Here is an 18,857-nt window from a genome sequence, read left to right on the forward strand (position 1 = left end):
ACTCATTACTTAGGCAGCACTTAGGCAGCACAATCTTAGGCAGCACTTTTGCGCTGCCTATGATTGGGTCAACTGCAGTGTGTTTTCCATCAGAGTAATAAGTCATCAGAGCAACAATAAGAGCAACTTACTGCGGCTAAATTTGTAAAGGAAGATTTCTTTTCCACATTTTTATTTAGGGATTTTGACGAATATGGATGCTAATTGCTAACATCAAAGAAGAAATTATTTAAAATATCAGGTATGTTAGTATTTATTAGTAATTTCTAGCAATTTATTTCATGCTCAAACATTTTTGTAGGTATTTTGATTTGAATAACCAAGTATGTACTTTTCGTACAGTGTTATATTTTTAGATTTAAACAGCCAAGCATGGAAAAAACTAGTGGTAGCATTCTAGTTTAGCTACATTTTGCTGTCTTAGAAAGGGATAAGGCTAGGAAATGAAACTTCCAGGGATGGGTCTACAGGCTGAAGTAGGCCTATGGGTTAAATTATACTTTAGCATCTTTTGGCTATCTTGGAAAGGGGTTAGGTTAAGAAAATGAAACTTACAGGGATGGTTCTATAGGCTAAAGTGTGTCTCAGGAATGTATTTTGAAGGAGGCTACCTACATCCACTCCTCCCACTAGAGGATCCTGACCTTTCAAAATATGTGTCTTATAAAAGGGAAATCTTGCCAAATAGATCCTCTGCTTAAATGAAGGACAATAAAATTGTTTTCAGCTTCACAACTTTGCTCAATCCTATAATATACAAGGGTTTTAAAAATACACAAATACATTTTCTAAATGTTGAAGAAAAAAAAACATTAAAATGGCTTAAAATTCTACTCAAATAACAGGAATTGCATTTTCAGAACTAAAGCCAGAAACTGGTAGCTGAAAATTAGCATTTTACCATTGCTGAACTGAGCTGAGACAATGAATAGATACTAGGTTATTGGGAAAGTGATTGGAGATGGTGGGCATCTATGAAAAAGTGCTAAATTGAGAAAGGAATTTGGGACAATATTTGGGGATGCCCACCCACCCAAAATCTTGGGCAAGTGACCCAAAAATTTGAAAAACTTGTGAAAAATTGAAATTTTTTCAGAATGTGGGGCTGAGCTTAGGCAAGAAATAGGTACTATTTTAAAGATAAAGATGGCTTTAAATAGTTGTTTGCCTATTATTTCAAGCTAATTAATGGTTCTATGTCAATTCTAAATTCTTCGTCAACCTTCTTAAGACCATAGGCAGGCTGGCCTTGTTTGCCTCTCATTACAGGCAATCTATCAGTCTTATGTCAATTTTAAGTTCTTGGTCAACATGCCAGAGACTCTAGAAAGGCAGGAATGTCTTTACAAAAAACTAACAAACAAGTATATGTCCAATAAGAGAGTCATGCTTACTCCTGCCATTTATCCATGCTGCACCCATTTAAACACGTGCCTCTCAATTTCTTGGACTATCAGTTTTGGCTTTTCTCTTACTACAATTAGCCAAGTCTTAATGCAATCTACTGTAAAATACTTGATAACTTCAATTCAAAGTTATCATGTTACCTATGGTAAAATGTTGTTTTGTCAAAATTTTAATAGGTAGACTTGTCATATAGGCAAATTTCAGTACCATCTAGAGGAAGATAGAGTGAAGTTTTATACTTCAAAATACCTTCCCAGGGCATACTTTAGCCTGTAGACCCTTGCCTGAAAATTTTGTTTTCCTAACCTAACCTCTTTCCAAGATAGCCAAAAGTAGCTAAAGTAGAATTTTACCAGCTTGAAGATATTTGAAGGTGCAGGAATGGGGAAATTTCTAGGTGACACTATAATTTAGCTAGGATGAAAGTGAAAACACAACTTGATGCCTTTTTTATGCTCTTTCATAATTCAATAATTGCTTCTGTCACAATTTGTATCTTGAGCCCTTAAAGGGGCCCTAAAAGTATTTTATTTTTGTAACCACACAAAGAAGTTATCAACACTAGTTAAGTTACTGAATAGTGGTTAAAAACATAGAATAAGTTGTTCAAGGTTAGAAATAAGGTTAGTGGTTAGAAATAAGTTGTTCAAGAGTAATATACTCCAAAAATAATTATCTTATAATAATTATTATCTTATTTATTAGGCAACTGAATTATAAATTGCTTCAATTTTTTCTAATACTGTTGAAAAAAATAGAAATGAATTTTGCAATTTAAAAGTTTGTTTTCCACAATTTATTATATATATTTCTATTTTAGGGGGGGTTAAAGTTCATGGGTAATTTGCCGTGTGCCATATAATTTAGTTAAGATGAAAGTGAAAACATCATTTGATGCTTTTTTATGCTCTTTTCTAATTCATATAAATACCTTCAGAGGGCTCAAGATGCAATTTGCAACCAAAGCAGTTATTGAATTATGAAAGAGCATAAAAAAAAGCATCAAATAATGTTTTCACTTTCATCCTAGCTAAATTATAGCGCCACCTAGAAATTTATCCAGAAGTGCACCAGGATCTGCCACTTCTGTTGGATACAATACTTGTTGGATCTGCCAACAAGTATTCCCCACATATTTCAACTTGTGTTAAATTGAGTTCTGACTTGTGTCAAAAACTGGTAAATTTTTAAGTTTAAGAAAATTTTAGTTTTGTACTTGAAGTTTCTGAAAATTGAAGTTACTGATAAAACTTCAAACTTTTAATCCATCTGTTAGACTTATAGATGTTTTTCCTACATATTGAAACCCTTTTCAAATTAGGCCTTCTGGAGTAAAATTTGTCTAATAATCAGTACCTTTACCCTACCTACCTCCACTCCTCCCCCCTTCAGAGGGCAGTGATATTTGATAACCTTAAAAATTTATGTTTTATGAATGTGAAACCTTGCAAAATTGATATTCTGCTTAAATGAAGTACAGTAAATCTGTTTTCAGCTTCACAGCTTTGCATAATCCCAATTTATGAACTTTCAAAAATCTGCAAATATGTTACCTAAATTTAGAAAATACAAATTTATATGGCTTAAAATTCTACTCAAAATAAATGAAATTGTATTTTCAGAACTAAAACCAGTGACAACAAAACTGATAACTGAAAATTAAGGTAAAATATTGTTTTTTCAAAATTTTAATAGCTTATATTTCTAAGACTTACAAATCAGAAGAGGTTTAACATAGAAGCTTGGCAATACTTGAGTCATTATTGAAAGTTTCATTTTCCTAACCTAACCCCTTAACAAGGTAGTGAAAAGTAGCTAATTGGGATTTTACTGCAGAAAGCTGTTGGGTCAATGTTAGTGAGAAGACAAAAATTGATTAGACTCTGGAAGCAAAACCAGAATGCTTGGGGAAAGTGATTTTGGCTGCTTGTTTTTGCTTTTAGTTTCAAATTCATTGTCTTGTGAGCATAGTAAAACTTGCAATTTTGACTCTGTTTTGTCACATATTTATCAGCTTATTGAAGAAATTAACAGCATTTTGAAAGTAGTTCAATATTTTAACTATGACCAGTTATTAAAATAAAAAATAGTTTTGTATGTGTAATTACTGGAAGTGGTTTACATAATTAAAAATGAAAGGCACTTGAAACACATTTGTGTTTTATATTTGCGCATTAGGGGGGGGGGGTACAGTACAGTGGGTCAGCATGCAAAATATTTTAGCTAGGGTAAAGGTACCAATGATTTGACAGTTTTCGTAAAAGACCAGTTTTTCTACTCTAGAAGTCTTAATTTAAAGACTTTCGGTTTGAAAAGGGTTTCAGTATGTAGGAAAAACATCTAGGAATCTAACTGTTTGATGAGAAGTTTGAAGTTTTGTCTGGAAAGGGTACAAAACTCCAATTTTCCCAAATTAGAGCATTTTCACCTACAAATTTGACACAACAAAAAAGTTACCTGTTTTTGATGCAAGTCGGAACCCAATTCGACATCCGTATTGGGTGTCAAACCAATGACTCAACAGTTTTTGTAAAAAAACAGTTTTTCTACTCTAGAAGTCTTAATTTAAAGACTTTCGGTTTGAAAAGGGTTTCAGTATGTAGGAAAAAGATCTAGGAATCTAACTGTTTGATGAGAAGCTTGAAGTTTTGTCTGGAAAGGGTACAAAACTGCAATTTTCCGAAATTAGAGCATTTTCACCTACAAATTCAACACAACAAAAAAGTGACCTGTTTTTAACGCAAGTCAGAACCCAATTTGACACACATCTAAATATGTAGGGAATGCCCGTGTGCGGAATCTAGTGAATTTGACACGCATACTCTTGTTTCTTAATTTTTCTTCTACTTCATTTAATATAAAAAAGTATAAAACACTGTGCAAAAAGTAGAAGTAATAAAACTAACAAAATTGTTTCAAGTATGTAGTATTTGGTATAACAAAATCGGTACAACAAATTTTAATGTACATTATTAAATACAAATAGTATTTAGTTTAACAAATTTAGTATAACAAAATGGTTTCACTAGCATTTCGGAAGGGATAGGGTCTAGGAAAACGGGAGTGGATTTCAAGAAATTTAAGAAGTTTATTTGATTTAGTGGGTTGATTTTGTATTCGATAAAATTTGTATTTTTTATTCAGATGAAGGATAAATAAGGGTATAATCGAAAAAAATATGGGGGGGGGGGGGCAAAACGAGGTCTGGGGGGTCAACTGTCCCCCCCCCCCTGCCCCAATTAAATTTACGCCCCTGCATGGTATGAGGCCAAGCAGCAGTTCCTCAGATGATGGAAAAATCCAGTGTCTGTAAGTAAAACTTCAAAGTTTAAAAAAACCTTTTGTTTAAATGTTCTTTTATCTGAAATAGGCTATTATTATGAAAAATAATCATCAAAATCTCTTGTTGCACAGAAAGCACCCGTAAATTTGACAGCTATGGTGCCTATGGTTTCATCAGTGGATCCTGGAATTTTGACACCTATTATTTCTCATCTGTTTTACATGTTCAGTGAAGTTTTGACAAAGTCACCTATATTTCGACACGGCCTGTTGCTGTCTGTCCAAAATTTCGACAAGGTTACTACAAGATATTCACCAAAGAAATAAATCCCTTGATAGAAGCCGATATTTACGCTTGAATGCGACTGAAGGAACATTTTTAGTCCGCCTGGTATTCCACTACATCGAACAAGAATTTTCGACACTTGGAACCTAGTTTGGACAATGCAATTTCCGTCTCCATTTTCATTTAATTTTATCAAGAAAAAGCTAATGTGGCTGCATTTCAGAGAAGATCATATGTATCTCGACACATTGGCACTTATCCCAACTTTTTCTTGCAATAAATAACCAAGTAATGACAGTTTGAACATTACATACCTGAAAAATTGTCGGGAGCTCCTTTTGTGTCAAAAACAGGAAACTGACCGAATTGAACGTTCTTTTCTTATCTGGGTGTACTGGATATAGTGTCCACGTTTTGCACAGTCAAAATATAACGACGGCTCCAAGAGATGCCGCTCTAAGTCACGGCTAAGCAGAGCTATCCCGTTTTGAAGGAAAATTTCGACAGTGGTTCAGAAATTGCACTGTCGAATCATTGGTGCCTTTACCCTACAATTATTCTGCAGAGTTAAAGTAAGAATTTGTTTTAGGCTTCACAGTGTCAAAATACTTTACCCCCAACCCCCTAATGTGCAAATATATAGCCCAAACCATAAATTTCCCTCTATCCTGTCACTTCTCTTTGTTTTTTCTCTTGCTAAGCTGAAAGAAAATGGTGTAAAGTCTGTCAATGCATGACCAACTTCAGCAGTGGTGGGTTTATCATAAAAGCATAAAATGAAGTTCGTATACATAAATATGAAGGCTAGACTATATAAGTAAAGTACAAACTTGGAAGAATGATAAATTTAGAAAAAAAATTTTCCTTTTGGTGTTGCTTGAAACTAGCTTGAACAATTTTCACTAGCCTGTATTATAAGAAAGTTTTGCCTTGTTGTTTTTTTTGCAATTATCCCTTTTTGCCTTAGATAAATATCTTGTTGAAAAAAAAAAATTAAATTGTGTCAAGTCAATATACTGCACAAGACTTGTTTCAACAAAAAGGCTCCCACATATAACAGTGTTCAATAATAATGGAATATATTTTTTGGGCTATATATGGGATCATTGGAGGGATTGTCTTAATAAGGAAGCAAATGGTATGGTATTCTATTCTTTGATTTAGAGGTTTCCTGAAGAACAGTTGTAACTATAGACTGGTAACAAACCTTTTAAATATTTACATTTTAATGATAAAGAGTCCAAGTCTCCAAATTCCCCCCTCTTAACATATGGTAAAAATTAGATAAAAATCTTCAATGCAATTCAAAATCCAAGTCTTGTTGGATTTTCCAATGTAATATTTTGCATCTAGATTGATTTATTATTATAGAATGTAATAAATTTGTTAGTAAATGATTATTCTAGTTTCTCCACTTTTAAGCATTTACCTTAAATTGCATTGCCCAGCAAAATAAGGATTAAATCCTGTAGAATTACTGTTTTGTGATGATGATGATGATTGGATGTCTCAATGGCATCCCACTCAGTTTGCCACAGCTGTGATGACCATTCTCCATCAATGGCTCTTTTTAAGGCAGCAGTACAGCTTCTTTGTAGTGACAGCTTTTCTGGGGGTAGTGACAGCTTCTTTGGTGAGCAAATTCCACAAACTCACTATTCTATTAGTGAAGAAGCTATTGTGTAGTCTAGTTGCAGTTCTCTTCTGATATAGTTTCCAACTGTGCCCCTTAGTTCTGGCCAATTGGTCAAGTTGAAATGGCTCATTTAATAGAGAGTTAGAATTCAGGGCTTCTGCGTCATAATAATATCACCCCTTTTACATCTATAGACAAGAATGGGGAGTTTCAGTCTCTTTAGACAGGATAAATAGTTTAAATATTTGCATCTGTCAATTGCTTTTGTAGCCCATCTCTGAAGTGATTGTAACTTCTGCTGGTCACCTTTGTTGAGGGGGCTAGCAACACCCATGTCAAACTCCAAATTAAGCCTGGTCAATGCCTTATATAATTTAGTCATCACTGTAGTTGACCTACTAGTGATTGGTCTTTTTATAAAGCCAGGGGTTTGGACTGCTTTGGCTACAGCTGTCTGTGTGTGCATAGTGAATTTTAATTCTTTATCAACTATGACCCCCAAGTCTCCGTCCACTTCAGACAAGATTATAGTCTTTCTTGATCTGTCCATCCTTAACATATGATATGGGCATTTCTCATTTTTCTTTCCAAAGTAGATTATGACATTTGTTTTCATTGAATTAAAGCCTCCATATTGTTGCTCACTGCATAAGTCGTTCTGCATAAAGGCTCCCTTTTTGGGTGTATCAACAGGTCAAATGAGTTTGGAGTAATCAGCATAAAGACTTGTTTTATTTATATAAATGTTGAATAGTGTTGGTCCCAAGATGGTTCCCTGGGGCACTTCACTTAGTACTTTCAGTTCTTCATCAGAGTTCAACCTGTCAACTCCTCTCTAAGTTCAAAGCTATAGTGATTGTGACCTTTGTCCAAATGGCAAAACAAAAACAATACTGTCCAGAATGCAGACTACAAGTTACTTCTAGCTCAATCAAATGTGCCAATTGTGACTCTTGGTTCCATGCAGGGGCTGAAAAGTGTGCCAGGATAGACATTACTAATTAGAGTAACTCCTGGATGTGCCTTGATTGCTCCACTAAATCCAAGGTAAACCTTACTTCTTCTCTGGGTCTTTCTGTACCCTGTTCTGGCTTCCCTTGAACGCCTTGTACCCCAGTTGAAAGAAAAAGAATTCTTAGCATCCTAAGTGACCTAATCAGTCCTACTCCTTATCCTGACCCTCCACATAGCCAGCTTTCTGTTTCAACAGAAAAATCAAACAAGCCCCAGGAGGCTAGTTCAGTTGGTCCTACAATTTTCCTTGCCCCACCCCAGTGCCAAGTTCATGAAGTTCTTCCCAAAGATCCAACGCATGTATCATGCCAAACCAATGAATGCAGCAAGGATAAATATGTTCAAACAGATAGCGTCGCGACATCCCCCTCATCACCAGCAGATTTTACAAAAATTTTGACTTTAAAAGAGAAGCTAACAGATTTGTTAATGCTAATTAGAGATTTTTTGTCAATTTATGAAAATGATTCAAGAAGTCAACTTACAAATTATTCCATCACAAACAAGGTAAATAACACCTTAGATTCTCATCATCAAAACAGTGCATTGTCCCCAAGCTCAATGAATATTAATGAAGGAAGCAGAGGATTAAGTTCATCCACTTTAGCCACTATGAGTGACATAAACCTAAGTTCAGAAATTGTACCTGACCCCAATATCACCTCTATTCAACCTAATTATAAACCTCACCTTGAGAACTCAATCAGAGATGCCTGAATTTGTTTTGAAAGTACTGAAGTGGTTCTGACTAATAATAAGGACTTCTCAGCAAATAATCGCAAATGTGCTAATATAATTTTAGCAGGTATTTGCAAATTAGGTGATAAATGTCATTTTGGACATCATTGTGCTCCAAGCAAGCTGCAGGAAAAAAGTATTCCGGATAATAGTGTTATAAGAAATTGCAAGTTTTTTAAGTAAGGGAATTTTAAATTATGTACAAAGTGCCCCTATAATCATGGATCTATTACCTGTAACTTCAAAAAACAAAATGAAGCTAGTCCAAGAGTTTGTTCTCAATTTTTATATAACAAGTGCGACCAAAAGAAGTGCTCGTTATTGCACTTATGTTGTTTTTACCTCACTGGCAAGTGTACAAAAACAAAGTGTAATTTTGACCACGTTTCTTTATGTAAGTTAGCATCAAGTGGGTGTTGTTTCGGGTGTAATAGCCTGCATAATTATGTCCCCCCTCCCTTTTTACAAAAAAGTTGAGCTGCAAACAAAGAACAAGTGCACAAACTTGGGCAGCCCCAGCTGTTACCAGTCAAGGATTCAACACTGGAAAGCCCCTTTTTTTAGGCAGCACTATGGACCCCCTTCCTCCCTCATTAATTACCCCTCATTAACTACCTCCCTATCTGTTACATAGCAACATGCTGCAGGCATCCTCTACCCGAAACGCCCCTCCAACCCGAAATTTTACCCACGACCAGTCAAATTATCATCACAGACGTTACAGCACCAAAACCCTCCCTCCCTCCCCTCTTACTCATATCCCTCCCAGTCACAAGCCCCCTTGGATACCCTACCCTCTCCATGTGCCCAAGATGCTGTTGACGGGTTCTGGCCTCCTTCCATCATTTGCCAAAGCAAATTCAACCTCCCTCCTCCCAGAAAGTTCCCCCCCCACTTCCAGTTCCCAGCACCTTCTTACCGTCCCCTCTCCCCCTTTCCTTCCTACCAAAGATCCTCCCGATTCAACTACTTCTTACGTTATATACACAAAACCCACCCTCCGACCCATTCGTTTTATCCCTCGTGCCCACCCTACCAGTGTGACTGAGGTCTGAGACCTTTTGCATTTAATAATTGTCTTGTATTAAACCCTAATTGTTTGCACTTCCCAACAACTGAAAACAAGTTGCACCTTCCTCATCATGCTTTTTCTGTATCCTTGCCCTTCCTTCCACCTCCAACTCCCCTAGGTAAATCCTTTTCTTACCCTACTTCTCTGCGGCATCATAATATTAAATTGAAACCCCATCCAGGAAATTTTGAAACACACCACGTATCCCTGTCGAGATTCCCCAGTTGGTTTGTTTTTCCTAAACTTTTAGTTACTAATGCTGAAAGTCTTAATTTTGAAAAACTTACCAAACTCGAGGTGGTTTCAGAATCAAATCTAATCGATATTATAGCTATTACGGAAGTACAGTCCCATGACCCAGGGTTTCTGCACCTAACAAATTATTCAGAGTTTATTAAACTCCGTCCTTTAGACCACCCACTTGGAAAAAAGGTGGCGGTGTTTTGTTCTTTACTAAGAGTAAACTTTACCCAAAGGTTCTTTGAGTCCCTAGTTTATCCGAGTATGATGAAATCCTCTGGCTAAGTATTAGACCAAAAGTTCTCCCTTGTCCATTTCATATTATTGCAATAGCTGTTTTCTATTACTCCCCAAATCAAAATATCGAGTCAAAACATAAACTCATCTAGCAATTGCAGACAAGTGCTGATTTTGTTATTTCTAAATACCCCAATGCTGGTCTTTTTTTAGTTGGTGTTGCAAACGACCTTAAAATGGATTTTTTTTGCTCCTCACTTAAAGTTAAGCAAGTTGTTAAAATACCAATGACTCGGGGAAATACCTCTCTTGATGTTATTTTAACTAATATGTATAACTTTTACAACCCTCCCTCAGCTTTGCCTCCATTAGGTTGAAGTTATCATCTTTCGATTCTTTTATCCCCCCTCCTCAAATTTTAAGCATTCTTTCTCAATAACTTATGGTAGTTATTGCCCTCTTCAAGATTCTGGTCTTCTTTCTTTTCGTATGTGGCTGAATACTGAAGATTGGTCCGATGTTTATAGTTTAAAAAATCTTGATGAGAAAATGACTATGTTCCACAAAAAGCTAATTGACAAATATCAAATTTGTTTCCCTGAAAAAAAAATTAAAGTGCTTTAAAAAACCCTTAACTAACCAAACTATAAAAGCACTAATTAGAACCAAATTGAAGCTTTTCAAAAATGGTAAATCAGATGAAGCCAATAAACTAAGAAAATCAATTAAAAGAGAAATTCGCAAATTACCACAATCGTACTACAAAAATAAGGTCAAAGTATTGTTCACTAATAAACCAAAAAATTGGTTTTCTGAGGTTAAAAAGCTGTTTGGTAGGAGGCTTGAACAGCTTAACTTCAATCTATCTTAGTCCCCTGATATTACTGCCAATAATCCCAATAAATTCCTTGCTTCCATTGTCCAGAGCCTTCCACCACTGTCCGACCAATTACCATCAGGAGCCCTTTCCCCTTCTTTACCCACTGTTTCCCTGTCTGAGATAGAAAGAAGAATTCAAAAACTAAGAAAGACAATTATTTGTCCTTTGGATATCCCCTTTCCCTTTATTAGTGCCTTTGGTGATTTCTTGTCTAAGCCCTTGTCTTTCCTGTTGAACAAGATTACCGAGTCTTGGCAAATTCCAACAATTTGAAAGCATGGTTTCATAACCACTTTGAAAAAAAAAATGGAAAGCTTGGTTTTGAATGCGTCTGTCATATTACTCTTACTCCTATTTTGTCAAAACTTTACGAAGAATTCCTTGCAGACTGGCTAAAAGAAAAAATCCTACCTATTTCTGACTTCAAGCAATTCGGGAACCTAAATCCACCTCTATTTCCCATTACCTCGTTTCTCTTATTGATCACATTGAGAAAATCCTTGAAAACCCTAATTTCTGGCTAAATTTAATTTCCATCGACCTTCAGAAAGCATTCGACCTTGTTAACCACAATATTTTAATTGAGAAACTTGTCAACGAGTTCAATATTGATCCCTTACTGGTGAAATTAGTTGCCTCCTTCTTAACAAATAGATCACAAGTTGTCAAATACCAAAATCATTATTCAAATCCTCTTCTTGTCCACAATGGCATACCCCAAGGTACTTCCCTAGGTCCCCTCTTTTTTTCAGTATTGATCAACAGCCTCGCAAAGGAATTTCCTGACTGATGGAAATTTGTTGATAACCTAACGGTTGTTGAAACTTGCTTCAGAAATTTAATAAGCAACCCTATGAGTATCCTTAATGAAATTGGAGACAAGGCCTTAGACTTAGACATGACAATAAACCCCTCTAAGTCCATGATAATGCCCATTTGTTTCCTCAAATCCCCGGCCTATTTTCTTAATCCTATCCCTCCAGAATTTTCTGTGTCCTCATTTAAACTACTTGGCGTCACAATTTCTTCAAGTTTAAAGTGGGATATCCACGTTAAAGCATCATCCATAGAGCTATTGTGTCTATCGCCCTTCTTAAGCTCCTAAATCAATTCAGCGTCCCCCGGTCCCACTCCTTAAGAATTTACACGTCTTTTGTCCGCCCGCATCTAGAATATGCTTGTCCAGTTTGGCACCCTGGTATCTCTCGCGAAGAATCGGAAAAAATCGAATCAATTCAAAAAAGGGCCTTGCGAATAATTTTCAAACAAGGCAAGGTGCCATACTCTCTGCTCCTCAAAAAAGCTAGTCTGAAAACCCTGGAGCAAAGGAGGGTTTCGTTGTGCCTCCGTTTTGCAAAAAATGCCATAACAAACCCTAGGACGGCAAGTATTTTCCCCAAACGTCACTCCCCATCCAGATTACGGCCACCTCGAGCTGTTTCCGAGCCCCGTCCTTCTTTGTCCCCCATTCGCTGCGTTACTTCCAGATACGAAAGAACTTTTGTTCCCTTCATTACAGAAAAAAATGAATAAAGTGTCTCAATATTTACTTTTTTTCCCCTCTTTTTTGTTTATTAGCTGATGGTACTGCCCAGGTTCTTGCACTCATTTGCTTGCCCCCCCCTCTTTTTTCAGTTCCCCCTGTAATTTTTTATATTTTATTTTTCGTTCTTTTTACGGGGGTTTATTTATTTATTTTTGGCCCCCCTTTCTTGACCAGTTTTTATTGTTTTTAACTCTTTTATTGACTTACTGTAGTGGAATTATTGACACTTTCTTAGTATCCCTTTTAATTTAAATGTATTTATGTCTCGCTCTTTTTTTGTTTATTCCCCCCTTTTTATGCCCGTTCTAATTCTTTTTCTGATTTGTATTTGTTTAAGTTTAGTTTGACCTGTTTTTATGTTTTTAATTTTTTTATTGACTTTCTACTGTTTTAATTATTGACTTTTAAATGATATACTTCCTAATAAGCCAATACAAAATAAATATCTGATCTACCCCACTATAATCCTCTCGAAACCCTGCCTGAATTTCTATTAACTTATTTGATTCTTTAAGCCAACTATCTAATCTAGCCAACTAACACTTTACAAAATAATTTACTAAGGCTATTTCCTAAATGAATCCCTCTATAATTCTTATGCAATGCTCGGTCTCCCTTTTTAAAAAGTGGTAAAACTATTGAAATATTCCACTGTTGAGGCCAAACCAACTTGCTAAGGACACTTGAAAATAATGTTGATAACAAAGGCAACAAATATACCCTAGACCACTTCCAGAGCCTTGTTGGGATGCCATCAACTCCTGGTGCTGAGGCCCCTCTCATCTTCTTTAGCGAATTCCATATTTCCTCACCTGTGAAAGGCTGCAGTAGTTTGTAATCTTCTTCCTTTAGAGGGAATTCCGCAAGGTTTTCGCCGACCACCCACTGACTCAGGCTATCCGTTTCCTCTCTTTCTGTCATCTTGCTTTCGATGAATTCTAGCCAACTTTCCGCCGGCGGGATACTTGTCTTGTCAGAAGCGTTTGTAACTGATTTTTTATTATTTTCCAAAACTAATTCTTGTTACTTTCCTAAATTCCCTTTTCATTCTCTCTGCTTCCTCATCTTGAAATTTATACTTATTCACTTTTAACAGTTTCTATGCTCTTTTCTTTGGCTTTTATACATATTATAAAGATATTCCCTCTCCTCATATGAACATTGTCTCAGTAGCTCTAATGTTTGCACCAACTCTGATTTTTTCTCTACGCATTCACCATAAAAAAACCCATTTAACTTCCGTGGTTGTTTCTGAGCTGTAGCAACACCTACTTCATACAAACTATCAATTAATACCTTTAATGACTCTTCTATTTTTCCTTCATTTGCCAATATTTCTCCCTTCTCTAGTCCTGCCTGAAATTCATCTTCTAACAGCTTAACCTTAACCTTAACCTTCTCTTCTTCCTGTGATTCTAGTCTCAATGGATCTCTAACTTCTAATCCTTCTTCTAATACCTTGCTCCTAAAACTCCCCAATGACCTTTTTAATGCCCTCTTTTTTAATACTTTCAAAGACAACCTAAACGGCAGGTGATAAGAACCCAAAACCGGGACCACCCCTAAACAAGCACAATCCGGCCAAAGAGACTTATTTACAACTATATAATCTACTACACTTGGATACTTCCCAAAAAAGTAAGTAAACTCTCCCCGCTCTTTATCCTCCCGTTAACTATAATTAAATTTTCCTTACCACAAATTACCCAAAGTTTACTTCCACACCTATTTTTTCGGCGATGGTCCTTACTAGTCCTTGGAAGGATCTCATCCATTTCTTCATCACCCATTCCATCACGACGAGATTTCGAGTGGGTATGGTCTTCAAATTGGCAAGACCATGGCTCTTGCAACTCCCCAGTGTATGCATTGAAATCTCCTAAAAGAATAAAGCCATCGGCAGGAAACTTTGTCAAAAAAATATGCAACTCTTTTTGAAATATCTCCCATGTATTCTCTTCTGAAAAAGAACTACTTTCTGGAGGGATATACACAGAACAAAACACATGGCTTCTTTTCCCCCGTGAAATTCTTACCCAAACTAAGTTACAAGACTCACTTTTTAGCCGGATCACATCATTAGATGACAAAAAAACATCTGAAACAAACAACGATACACCTCCATAATAACGACCAGTTCTCGACATTTTACGATTTGCACTAAAACAACTATAATGCTTAACTATAATATTTTCTCCAGACATTGTTTCTACAAGAGAAATAACTTGAGGACTACAAGCTTCAACCAGGTCCTTAAACTTATTTTGCGTGAACCCTTGTATGTTCCAATGTGACACATTTAATAGAGAATTTTCACCATGGCCCAAATTTCCCTATACCGCCTCATTTCCCATCGTCGGTTCTTGCTGTCTTGGGCGGAAAAGTTTTTTTGGTACTATCGCCCTCTTAGCGTCATCATCACCCGAGTTTACTCTGACACTATACTCTGCGGGTCTTGGGCGGTTTACCCTCATTGGTTCGTTGTTATCAGGACTAACAATTTCCGCATTCGAGCGTTTCGCGGGATTACGCTGCTTTAGTGCTGGGATAGCTTGCGATCCCCCTGCAGCTGGGGTTTCTGTTATAAGACATCACCAAATTACGATCTTCGTCCCCCATTCCAGAGGTCGCGGAACTAAAAGATACAACCGTTGCCGAAAATTCAGATCTAGTCCTAGCACTAGACGGATATGCCAAGCTACCGTCGTCTTCAGGCGACATGTTGCTATAGATTTCCCGACCGACCATGCCCATGTCTGGTGGTGGTGCCGAGTGTGAAATATTCTGGGGGGGAGGGGGCTCAGCTTGGTTTCTACTAGGAGGGTTTACACTGTCATGAGCGGTGTTACGTTTTTGTTCTTCAACAAGGCCGCTTGTGTAATTATACATGAAAACCTGGTTACCGATGAACAACTTAAGTCCGCGTAATTTCACATCAACAAAACCCTCAGTCTTTGCATCTTCTAAAGTCTCTTTCAGTTTTTTTCTGGCAATCAACTCACGTTTCGTGTAATCAGGACTATTTGATAATCCCAACCTTCGCAAAAGAAAACCTGATTTTAATACATAGTCCCGCCCTGCAACACTTGCAAATTTGATCACTACAGGACGGACGCTCGTTGAACCTTTAAGTCTGAAAGCGTCACGCACATCAAAAAGACGGAGATTTAAATTCGGAATTCCCGCATTCAAAGCACTGACAACATCTTCCAGAAGTGAGCACCCCCTATGCTGCGGCGAAAAGTTATAAAGCCCTATGTTTCCTCGCTTTATGCCAGTTTCTAAATACTGAATTTTTCTCAGTGCTAATCCAACTTCTTCCCGTACATTTGGCACATCTCTGCGAACCGACTGCGATTCCCTTTGAATATTCTGGACTAACGACGCAACATTTTCAAATTTATTTCCCAACTCAGCCACATCTGACGTCATTGAATTGACCTGCCTTGACATCGGTTCAATAATATCCAACTTGCAATTAATTGCTTGAATTTGTGTTAATAATGTATTAATATTATCTTCAATTTTAAATCAGAAATGAAGATCAAAAATGAAAAAAACTTATCTTTATGTGAAGGCTGTGCCCCAAGGGTGCTTCTGTGACCGGCCAAACTTGCAAGGCCCAACCCAGCCTAAATTTTGCTCAGCTATAAAAACAGCATTTAACGAACGAATCCTAAAATCGTAATTCCACTTTCAGTCCAAAATTCAATAATCACTGGCAAAAGCTTTTGCAAGCAATACAAGAATTTCACTTTAGATGCTATTTGTTGACACCTTGAAAACTAGTTCAGTACTGAACTTCAGTTCAGTTCTGAAAACTTCTCCATTTAAGATATATCTTACTATAACGAATTTTTTTACGAATTTTAATTTTTCTTGTTTTGACATAGTGGGTTTGACAGGAAAGGGGAGATGGAAGGCAAAGAGGATTTGTGTGGCCCTTTTAGGTTTGATGTAGAAAACAAAACTAGAAACATGTTCAGAAGAAGGATAGCTTTCAAATGATATGTTGTTTGATAAGCTTTGACAAAAAAAGGAAATAACTCATTTGGGCTACTTCTAGACTACCTCCATAACAGTAAAAAAAAATATAAATGAATATAGTCATGCGACATCTCATTTGAAAGCTCCTGACATAAAGCTCTTAAATATCCAAGTCGTATCCAATAGTTTCGGAACCAAATTTGAATTTGCCATGTTTTTCTTTGGGAGGAACTTACATTCAGAGGTAGGAGGGTCTATAGAGCTAGGATATTCCTAGGCAAGGAAAATTTCTCCATTTAAGATATATCGTACTATAAAAAATCTTTTTACGAATTTTCATTTTTCTTGTTTTGACATGGAGGGTTTGAGAGGAAAGAAGAGATGGGAGGCAAAAGAGGATTTGTGTGGCCCTTTCAGGTTTGATGTAGGAAACAACGCTAGAAACATGTTCCGAAGAAGGATAGCTTTCAAATGATGTGCTGTTTGATAAGCTTAGACAAAAAAAGAAAGATCTCATTAGGGCTACCTCTAGACTACCTCCATAATGGTAAAAAATAAAATATAATTGAATATAGTCATGCAACACCTCATTTGAAAGCTCCTGACATAAAGATTTTAAATATCCAAGTCTTATCCAATAGTTTTTGAACCAAATTTGAATTTGCCATGTTTTTCTTTGGGAGACAAACTTATCCATTTAAGATATATCTTATTATAACGAATCTTTTAACAAATTTTCATTTTTCTTGTTTTGTCATGGAGGGTTTGAGGTTAAAGGGGAGATGGGAGGCAAAAGAAGATTTGTGTGACTCTTTTAGATTTGATATTGAAAACAACGCTAGAAACTTGTTCAGAAGAAGGATAGCTTCCAAATAATGTGCTGATTGATAGCTTTTGACAAAAAAATAAAGCAACAAAATTGGGCTGCCTCTACCTCAATAAGCCTAACAGTCAAAATATTTTTGTTTGAATATAGTCATGTAACACCTCATTTGAAAGCTCTTGACAAAGCAATCTCAAATAACAATGAAAAATTCTGGCTTCCCTCGAACGCCTCGTACCCCAATTGAAAGAAAAAGAATTCTTAGCATCCTAAGTGACCTAAGCAGTGCTACTCCTTATCCTGACCCTCCACACAGCCAGCTTTCTGTTTCAACAGAAAAATCAAACAAGCCTCAGGAGGCTAGTTCAGTTGGTCCTACAATTTTCCTTGCCCCACCCCAGTGCCAAGTTCTTGAAGTTCTTCCCGAAGGTCCAACGCATGTATCATGCCAAACCACTGAATGCAGCATGGATAAATATGTTGAAACGGACAGCGTTGTGACATCCCCCTCATCACAAGCAGATTTTACAAAAATTTTGACTTTAAAAGAGAAGCTAACAGATTAATTAATGCTAATTAGAGATTGTTTGTCAATTTATGAAAATGATTCAAGAAGTCAACTTACAAATTATTCCATCTCAAACAAGGTAAATAACACCTTAGATTCTCATCATCAAAACAGTGCATTGTCCCCAAGCTCAATGAATATTAATGAAGGAACCAGAGGATTAAGTTCATCAACTTTAGCCACTACGAGTGACATAAATCTAATTTCAGAAATTGTATTCTGACCCCAATATCACCTCTATCCAACCTAATTATAATCCTGACCTTGAGAACTCAATCAGTACAAAGTACTGAAGTGGTTCTGACTAATAATAAGGACTTCTCAGCAAATAATCACAAATGTGCTAATATAATTTTGGCCGGTATTTGCCAATTAGGTGATAAATGTCATTTTGGACATCATTGTGCTCCAAGCAAGCTGCAGGAAAAAAGTATTCCTGATAATAGTGTTATAAAAAATTGCAAGTTTTTTAAGCAAGGAAATTGTAAATTAGGTCCAAAGTGCCCCTATATTCATGGATCTATTACCTGTAACTTCAAAAAAACAAAATGAAGCTAGTCCAAGATTTTGTTCTTGATTTTTATATAACAAGTGCAACCAAAAGAAGTGCTGATTATTGCACTTATGTCGTTTTTACGTCACGGGTAAGTGTATGAAAACAAAGTGTAGTTTTGACCACGTTTCTTTATGTAAGTTAGCATCAAGTGGGTGTTGTTTCGGGTGTGATAGCCTGCATATTTATGTCCCCCCTTTTTACGAAAAAAGTCGAGCTGCAAACAAAAAACAAGTGCACAAACTTGGGCAGTCCCAGCTGTTACCAGTCAAGGATTCAACAATGGAAAGCCCCTTTTTTAGGCGGCACTACGGACCCCATTCCTCCCTCATTAATTACCCCTCATCACCTACCTCCTTATCCGTTACAAAGCAACATGCCCCAGGCATCCTCTACCCGAAACGCCCCTCCGACCCGAAATTTTACCCACAACCAGTCAAATCATCATCACAGACGTTACTGCATCAAAACCCTCCCACAATCCCCTCTTACTCATATTCCTCCCAGTCACAAGCCCCCTTGCATACCCTACCCGCTCCATGTGCCCAAGATGCTGTTGACGAGTTCTGGCCTCCTTCCGTCATTTGC

The 18,857-nt window shown here is 36.7% G+C and overlaps 1 protein-coding gene across 1 annotated transcript in view; it reads left to right on the forward strand.

The window, feature by feature from the left end:
* Positions 1-51: 51 nt before the first annotated feature.
* LOC148943950 (uncharacterized) overlaps positions 52-18,857 on the forward strand; it is a 628,351-nt gene continuing 609,545 nt past the window's right edge. Inside the window, exon 1 of the mRNA XM_089101666.1 lies at positions 52-241. The gene's annotated coding sequence lies outside the window, so the exon portion shown is untranslated. The remainder of the gene's footprint in view (positions 242-18,857) is intronic.

This window comes from Artemia sp. Qi Xiang Cuo, chromosome 15, assembly GCF_049724085.1.
Source record: "Artemia sp. Qi Xiang Cuo chromosome 15, ASM4972408v1, whole genome shotgun sequence".
Lineage (NCBI taxonomy): Eukaryota > Metazoa > Arthropoda > Branchiopoda > Anostraca > Artemiidae > Artemia > Artemia sp. Qi Xiang Cuo.